Source organism: Notolepis coatsorum, assembly GCF_963971535.1.
Source record: "Notolepis coatsorum genome assembly, chromosome: 10".
NCBI lineage: Eukaryota > Metazoa > Chordata > Actinopteri > Aulopiformes > Paralepididae > Notolepis > Notolepis coatsorum.
Genome location: NC_140174.1, coordinates 27,808,529 through 27,816,449, shown reverse-complemented (window position 1 = coordinate 27,816,449; position 7,921 = coordinate 27,808,529).

The window sequence follows — 7,921 nt, the reverse complement described above, 5'->3', positions numbered from 1 at the left end:
CATTGGAGGGGGTTGTGTTCGGACATTTACAGGGGCCAGTTTCGGGTTGCAGTCTCCCTTAGGTGTTTTTTGAGAGTGTTTTTGAAAGTGGGTAGTGATTCACATTCCTTTACAGCTTTGGGTAGGGCGTTCCACATTGATGTGGCATAATTGCGAAACGTGTTTAGTCCCTTGTTTGAGCCGAATCTGGGTTTAACATGATTTGTGGAGCTCCCTCTGGTGTTGTGATCGTGGTATTCACTGACCTTTGGGAAGTATTTTGTCATGTACATGGGTACCTTGGTCGTGTAGTGTATCTTGTAGACCAGGCCCATTGCAAGTTGCTGTACTCTGTCGTCTACTCTAAGCCATCCTAGGTTGTCAAAGTGGGCAGGGGTGAGGTGGGTTCTAGGAGTAAGGTCAAGCAGTAGTCTGACCAGTTTGTTTTGAGATGTTTGTAATTTTGTTTTTAGCGCCTTTGAGGTGCTTTGGTACCATGAGGTGCAAGCATAGTCGTAGTACCCTTGAATGAGTGCTCCTGCTAGAGTCTTCAGGGTATTCTTGTTTACCAGTGAGGAGATCCGGTACAAGAATCGAGTTCGTTGGTTGACTTTTTTTATTACATTGGATGCCATTTTGTCACAGGAAAGATTTGCCTCTAGGATGGAACCCAGGTAGGTAATATCTTCTTTCCTTGTGACAATATTGTCACCCACTGTAACTGAGAAGCCGTCGGTCTTGCTGAGTTTGTTATTTGAACCGAAGAGAATGGACTCTGTTTTGCCCATGTGTAATGATAGTTTGTTATCAGCGAGCCATATGCAGATTTTGCCTAGTTCTGAGCTGAGGGTTTTTTCAACCTGTAACTTGTTCTTGTCAGAGACCAGCAGGGCTGAGTCGTCCGCAAACAGGAACAAGTTGCAGTCACAAGCTGACGACATGTCATTTGCATAACTTAGGAACAGTAGCGGACCTAGTATGCTTCCTTGTGGAACACCACAGTTTACTGTGAGGGGGGGGGGATTTGATGTAGAAACTGTACATTGGAGGAGGTTGGGTAGGTGGGGGGGACTGTACATTGGAGGTGGTTGGTTGGGTGGGTGGGTGGGGGGGAGGTTGGGTAGGATGGGTGGGTGGGGGACACTGTACAACTGTACAAGCAAAACTGTACATTGGAATATTGACAAGACCATACTTGGTCATTTACTGTACATTGGGGGGGTTGTGTTAGGACATTAACAGGGGCCAGTTTCGAATTGCAGTCTCCCGTAGGTGTTTTTTGAGAGTGTTTTTGAAAGTGGGTAGTGATTCACATTCCTTTACAGCTTTGGGTAGGGCGTTCCACATTGATGTGGCATAATTGCGAAACGTGTTTTGTCCCTTGTTTGAGCCGAATCTGGGTTTAACATGATTTGTGGAGCTCCCTCTGGTGTTGTGATCGTGGTATTCACTGACCTTTGGGAAGTATTTTGACATGTACATGGGTACCTTGGTCGTGTAGTGTATCTTGTAGACCAGGCCCATTGCAAGTTGCTGTACTCTGTCGTCTACTCTAAGCCATCATAGGTTGTCAAAGTGGGCAGGGGTGAGGTGGGTTCTAGGAGTAAGGTCAAGCAGTAGTCTGACCAGTTTGTTTTGAGATGTTTGTAATTTTGTTTTTAGCGCCTTTGAGGTGCTTTGGTACCATGAGGTGCAAGCATAGTCGTAGTACCCTTGAATGAGTGCTCCTGCCAGAGTCTTCAGGGTATTCTTGTTTACCAGTGAGGAGATCCGGTACAAGAATCGAGTTCGTTGGTTGACTTTTTTTATTACATTGGATGCCATTTTGTCACAGGAAAGATTTGCATCTAGGATGGAACCCAGGTAGGTAATATCTTCTTTCCTTGTGACAATATTGTCACCCACTGTAACTGAGAAGCCGTCGGTCTTGCTGAGTTTGTTATTTGAACCGAAGAGAATGGACTCTGTTTTGCCCATGTGTAATGATAGTTTGTTATCAGCGAGCCATATGCAGATTTGGCCTAGTTCTGAGCTGAGGGTTTTTTCAACCTGTAACTTGTTCTTGTCAGAGACCAGCAGGGCTGAGTCGTCCGCAAACAGGAACAAGTTGCAGTCACAAGCTGACGACATGTCATTTGCATAAATTAGGAACAGTAGCGGACCTAGTATGCTTCCTTGTGGAACACCACAGCTCACTGTGAGGGGGGGGGGGATAGGGTACCGTTTACCTCCACCATCTGCTCTCTCCCCTCCAGGTAGGATTGCATCCAGCTCACTGATAGACTATCAAAACCAATTGCTTTTAGCTTGTCAATCAGAATGGTGTGATTGACAGTGTCGAAGGCCTTTTGTAGGTCCAGCATGACCATGCCGCAGTATTTGCCCGCGTCCACCTCTTGTTTGATGTGGTCGTTTAAATAGATGTACTGTAGCAGCCTGAAAATATTGTCTATTATTCAGAACTGCTGACTTGTGTTTTATATCCCCTTTGTACACAAAGACATCATTGATATTCCCACGAGCAATGATATGAGTTTCTCTTCCTTCTATCGGCTGGAGTATGGACCATGTATACACAGTATCGCTGGACCATATTCAACATCCTTCCCTGTGTGACTAGTAGGCGGGACCAGCAGGGGGCGGTGTCTGGCAGAGAGTGTCGGAGAGAGATGGGACGTGATATAAAGTGGGCGGAAGACGGAAGGAGACTCTCTTCGGCAGTGAACTTGAACACGAACAGTCGCAACGGACGGGGGCTCGGGAGAGCCCTGTTGCAGAAGTTATGTCGGAGGGCCCCGTGGGATAGCGACGGGTGATAGGAAGTACTTGCTAGTGGACACGATATCCTAGCAGTACCAGTGATAGTGTGTGAGCAAACAGTGCAGAGCCAGGCACTAACAATCGGGTTATAATAGTTACTGTGTGCGGTATAAGTAACGTGCGGCTAACAACATATCAAAGTCCTTAACAATCGAGTTATAGTAGTTACTGTGTGCGGTATAGAGTGCGAGCCCCGAGACGCGCGTGGGCCTACAACTGGTCTGCTCCGGCTGCCTTCAATCAGTCTGCTCCGGCTGCCGGCAATCAGTCTGCCCCGGGTACCTGCGACCAGATCTGCACCCGGCTGCCTGCAGCCTACGGGAGTTTGTCCCGTCCAGCAGGGGTCGTCATCACTCAGCACACGCTCTCAGTCGGCGCTGCCTCTCTGCCCCAGCTACGCCTGCTAGCATCCTCACCGAGAGCGTTCGACGCCATCTTGCTTTCCGGACAACAGTGGCGCGGCGAGGCGGCCATTTTGGATGAGTACAAATGGGCATTGATGCTCCCGAGCTATTATACAGTATACAGTGTGGTGCAGCCTGCGGGCGAAAGTAACGTTGCTACTACCGTTCCATAGGGGTACCCCAAACAATACATGCCGGCATTAAGATAGGACTTTTACTGGTATTTTGTGGGCCCACTCTTTTGCTTTCTGTTTATTTCTTTTGAGTGTGATACCGTGTTGTTGTAATAATATTTTCCCATTCAGTGAACCCTTCTATTCCTCCCCTATGTCCTTCCTTCTTTCCCCATATTATGGAGTACTAGAGCAGTATATGTAAACCCTTAGGGAAGGTATTGATACTGTGTCTAGCCCAGATGTGGGCAGCACTTAGTCTGGATACAACGAGAGCACTTGGTGCCTAGGGCGTAATTACATAATTACTAGACTGTAACTATCGTGTAATGATGACCATGGTGCAATAATTATCAGACTGTAACTATTGTGTGACGATAACCATGGTGCAATAATCACCAGACCATAGCTATTGTGTAACTAGAACAATGCTGCAATAATAATCAGACTGAATGGGAGCACGGTGTGTGTGTCTTTTATTGAGCCTAATCTTAACCCTTTGATGCGGGTAACATATATATTATTAACCCCTTCCTATTTAACCTTCCCTTTCCCACTGTAAGGTTTCTGGTGTTAATGAGGGAGGGTACTGCTTGCGGGGGGAACCAAGTTATTTATTTACCATCCAGTCCCTAGGTGTGGGGGGGTGCTAAGGGGACAATTGGGGAGAGTGAGGGCGTGTTGGGGAGTACTGCTGACTACCCTGGAAGAGAGAGGAAGACCAGAGTACCGGACTAGGTTTGTAAATCCTGGGCCCCATCCACTCCCACTGCCAGCCTCCAGTTGACGCTCCTGACCCCAAAGACGGAGGTGCAGCTAGCCAGAGTTCTACTGTGTCTCGCTACCTAGTGACCGTGCACCACAGTTCCCACGAAGCAGGGATAATCCACCCTGCTACATTTGGCGTCACGAACAGGATCTACATCCTACTCCACTCCCTCGTAAGTGACGACCAAGAGACCTAAGATGTCGGAGGGCGACACCCCGAAGCCGGAGGTCAAAGCCGGGTCGTCCCGGGCGGAGCGACGAGATGACCCGCCGGCCCCTCTCAAAGAGGAAGGAGGGAAAGCCGAGACGGTGCAGGCTTTGGCCGCCGAAGTGGAGTTCCTAAAGGGTCAACTCCAGGACCAGGCGGGCGTCCTGGACCACCAGGCCGAACAACTGGAACGGGCTAGGCGCCAAGAGTCGCTCGCCGTGGCACAGGCCATGTTCCAACAGCTCCCTCCAGCGCCCCTCCCGGTGGTGTACGTCCAACGAGAGCGGAAGTGCAGCGAATTTGGAGGTGAAAACGAGAGGGGGGAACTGCCTGTGGAAGACTGGATCCAGGCAATGAGGACCCATCTCCGTGCCAGTCGAGTGCCCGCGGAGGAACAAGCGGAGGTCGTACAGCTTCACCTCAAAGGTGAGGCGAAGCAGACGGTACATTTCCGGACGGAGGGAACTGTCCCCGACACTGAAGCCTTGTTCTCGCTCCTCGAAGAAACCTATGGGGACAAGGTCCCGGTCAGCGTTCGCCTGGGGGAGTTCTTTGACCGAAGACAGGCCGCCGGCGAGACCGTGCGCCAGTTCGCCTATGACCTGCAGGAGAGGATCCGTTGCCTACGACGTCGGGCGCCTACGCTGGTCGCCGACGCCACCGCCCTGCTGCAGGAGCGGTTTGTGGTGGGCCTCAGGGACGAGGCCCTGAGGAGAGAAATGCGGAAGTACATGAGGGATGACGGGACGCGGCCGTTGCCCCAGGTACTGCAGGCGGCGATCGATTGGACGGAGGACGAGCTGATCCTCCCCGCCGACATGGGTCCCCCCCCGGGGCTTGGTCCGCGCCGTGGCCGGGGAGGGACGAGAGACCCCGCGGAGCGTTGACACGCTGCAGGAGACTATTAGGCAGCTCCAGGCAGGAATGGAGCGGCTAGGTGCGCGCCAGGAGCAACTAGTCCAGACCTTCCAACAGGAACGTGACGCGCCCCGGAGAGGCGCCACCGGACGGTGACGCCGAGACGACGCGACCGCCGCCACGCGAGAGCCCCGCCGAGACGAAGACGGCAGGCTGATCTGCTATGCCTGCAATCAGCCAGGCCACATCAGCAGGGACTGCCCCCGCTCGGCCGGCGAGCCACGCCCCGACTCTACTCCCCACCCCGAAGCTCCGGGCCCATCAGGGTACCGACCCGGACCACGAAGGGCAGTCGACGCCGTCGTAACCAGAGTCGCCGTGGAGAGATGCGAGCCACCTCCGGAACTAGCCGCACTTCAGGAGTCCATCCGACAGCTCTTCGCCGGCCAGGAGCAGTTGGGCGCGCGCATGGAGCAGCTATTCCAGGCGCTTCAACAGGAGCGAGATGCGCCCCAGAGAGGCTTCGCCGGAAGCCGACGGAGGGAAGACGTGCCCTCTACCCCGCGCAGACTACCCCGCCGGAGTGAGGATGAGAGGCTGATCTGCTACACCTGTCAACAGCCCGGCCATATCGGCCGCGAGTGCCCCCGCGCGATGGGAGAACCGCGCCCGAAGGAAGCACCAGGCGGTGAGGTTCCTCTCCCACCAGTACAGGGCGCCACCCACACAACAGCCGGCGGGTCGCCCGACCTGGCGACCGCCAGACGAGGGGCCGGAGAGAGAAGTGTGGTGACGTGCCGGATGATACGCCACCAAGGCGGCCGGTCCGACAGACGCGCTGGTGCCCGGGCGCCCATTCCAAGGAGACCAGGACCGGAGGTAGTGGACACAGCAAGGGACGTTCTAGCGATCCCAGCGGAAGGCGTTCGTGCCCGCCGGCGGCTCGAAGCGCGGGCCGCTGCAGGAGACTATTAGGCAGCTCCAGGCAGGAATGGAGCGGCTAGGTGCGCGCCAGGAGCAACTAGTCCAGACCTTCCAACAGGAACGTGACGCGCCCCGGAGAGGCGCCACCGGACGGCGACGCCGAGACGACGCGACCGCCGCCACGCGAGAGCCCCGCCGAGACGAAGACGGCAGGCTGATCTGCTATGCCTGCAATCAGCCAGGCCACATCAGCAGGGACTGCCCCCGCTCGGCCGGCGAGCCACGCCCCGACTCTACTCCCCACCCCGAAGCTCCGGGCCCATCAGGGTACCGACCCGGACCACGAAGGGCAGTCGACGCCGTCGTAACCAGAGTCGCCGTGGAGAGATGCGAGCCACCTCCGGAACTAGCCGCACTTCAGGAGTCCATCCGACAGCTCTTCGCCGGCCAGGAGCAGTTGGGCGCGCGCATGGAGCAGCTATTCCAGGCGCTTCAACAGGAGCGAGATGCGCCCCAGAGAGGCTTCGCCGGAAGCCGACGGAGGGAAGACGTGCCCTCTACCCCGCGCAGACTACCCCGCCGGAGTGAGGATGAGAGGCTGATCTGCTACACCTGTCAACAGCCCGGCCATATCGGCCGCGAGTGCCCCCGCGCGATGGGAGAACCGCGCCCGAAGGAAGCACCAGGCGGTGAGGTTCCTCTCCCACCAGTACAGGGCGCCACCCACACAACAGCCGGCGGGTCGCCCGACCTGGCGACCGCCAGACGAGGGGCCGGAGAGAGAAGTGTGGTGACGTGCCGGATGATACGCCACCAAGGCGGCCGGTCCGACAGACGCGCTGGTGCCCGGGCGCCCATTCCAAGGAGACCAGGACCGGAGGTAGTGGACACAGCAAGGGACGTTCTAGCGATCCCAGCGGAAGGCGTTCGTGCCCGCCGGCGGCTCGAAGCGCGGGCCGGGCCGTCACAGGCCTCCGCCCTGGTCGCAAGGCCAACCGAAAAGGTGAGCCCACGGGAGCCGCCGGAAGTCAACAGCGAAGGTTATGTAACGATCTCAGCGGAAGAAGTTCGGGCTTGCTTGCTCTGGGCTGCGCAGGGTCGGCCGGGCCCCGTCCGTGCTCGCCGGAGCCCCGAGAAGTGGACCGATCCGCCGGGGGTCCCAGTGATCGGCGCAAAGCAGACAGCGGTCCAGAAGGGAGACTGCGGATATAGCTGGGACGAGATACGGCAAGTCCAAGTGGAAGACCCGGAGGTGGGGCCCGTACGGGAGGCGGTGATGAAGGGGATCCACCCCACCGGGGTGCAACTGCAAGAGGTGAGCCCACTCATGCGTAAGCTCTACGGGCAGTGGGAACGGTTCCGTCTGAAGAATAAGGTGCTATTCAGGCGAGTTAGTGACCCTCGAGATGGGGAGGAGAGACTACAGTTGGTGGTGCCGGGGGTGCTGCGGCGGCACGTATACGAGATTCAACATGTCCTGGGGGGACATTTGGGCGAACGCGGGACACTAGGGTTAATGGGGCGGGGCTATTACTGGCCAGAGATGGCGGCCGAGGTGAAGGGCTGGAGGCAACAGTGTATACGGTGTGCCCCGGCTCGAGACGTGGTCCCGAAGGCTTGGGCCCCGGAACATGCACCTACGAGACCGCCCGAGGCGGGCGGGAGCACGCGCGGATCCCCCGGAGGATGCACGAACCTGCACAGAGATCCTCCGAGTCTGATGGTCCCCCCCTTGGGGACTCCACCCCTCTTACCTCCTCTCGTGTTGCTACCCGGGAGGGCAAGAA